The 1,166-nt window shown below is 47.8% G+C and overlaps 1 pseudogene; it reads left to right on the top strand.

The window, feature by feature from the left end:
- Positions 1–675: 675 nt before the first annotated feature.
- On the top strand, positions 676–793 carry LOC145049167 (5S ribosomal RNA; annotated as a pseudogene).
- Positions 794–1,166: the final 373 nt, after the last annotated feature.

The following is a 1,166-nucleotide window of genomic DNA, read 5'->3' as shown; positions in this document are numbered from 1 at the left end:
GGAGAACTAAGCATTCCTTATAAGGGGTGTGGATACCTTCCATAACACAGCACGTTTTAAAGCCGTGAGGGCAGCAGATCCCATAAGAACTCTGCAGTTAAGCGTGCTCGGGCGGGAGTAGTACCAGGATGGGTGACCCCCTGGGAAGTCCTCGTGCCGAGTGGCCCAAAGCGGACAATATTGTGATACGTGCCAGAGGGGGATGTTACAAATGGTATCAGAGCTAGGGCACGGGTCGATGTGTTCGACGAGGACGTCGAACCTTATAATGGGGGGTGAAAGTGGGTTAGATCTGATCCCACATCGGCCGGGAAGGAGAACTAAGCATTCCTTATAAGGGGTGTGGATACCTTCCATAACACAACACGTTTTAAAGCCGTGAGGGCAGCAGATCCCATAAGAACTCTGCAGTTAAGCGTGCTCGGGCGGGAGTAGTACCAGGATGGGTGACCCCCTGGGAAGTCCTCGTGCCGAGTGGCCCAAAGCGGACAATATTGTGATACGTGCCAGAGGGGGATGTTACAAATGGTATCAGAGCTAGGGCACGGGTCGATGTGTTCGACGGGGGCGTCGAACCCTATAATGGGGGGTGAAAGTGGGTTAGATCTGATCCCACATCGGCTGGGAAGGAGAACTAAGCATTCCTTATAAGGGGTGTGGATACCTTCCCTATCACAACGCGTTTTAAAGCCGTGAAGGCAGCAGATCCCATAAGAACTCTGCAGTTAAGCGTGCTCGGGCGGGAGTAGTACCAGGATGGGTGACCCCCTGGGAAGTCCTCGTGCCGAGTGGCCCAAAGCGGACAATATTGTGATACGTGCCAGAGGGGGATGTTACACACTTTGATTCTATTACTGTTACGTGACGATGTTTTGAAAGATGGTTTTATTAACCTAAAAATTAAAATTTTTGGTCTTGATCAATGGGACGTTACAAGCTCACACAACAGGCATAAGGCATCTTTCTTAATCTGACATCCTACCATGCAACACTGAGCAGATCCTTAACCCTAATCTAGCATGCAATTCTCATATACTCATATCAAAAAGTAATCATAAAACATGTATGGGTATTTTGGGAAATACTAACTTGAGCTCGGCTGATTGCATGCATCGCACCCCATTTTCTTTTAAAAACCTTTTTATAAAATAATTTTCTTTAAATTT

The sequence above is a fragment of the Lactuca serriola genome, chromosome 4 (assembly GCF_051521515.1).
Source record: "Lactuca serriola cultivar US96UC23 chromosome 4, Lser_US96UC23_V15, whole genome shotgun sequence".
NCBI lineage: Eukaryota > Viridiplantae > Streptophyta > Magnoliopsida > Asterales > Asteraceae > Lactuca > Lactuca serriola.
This window is presented reverse-complemented; position numbering and strand designations above follow the sequence as displayed.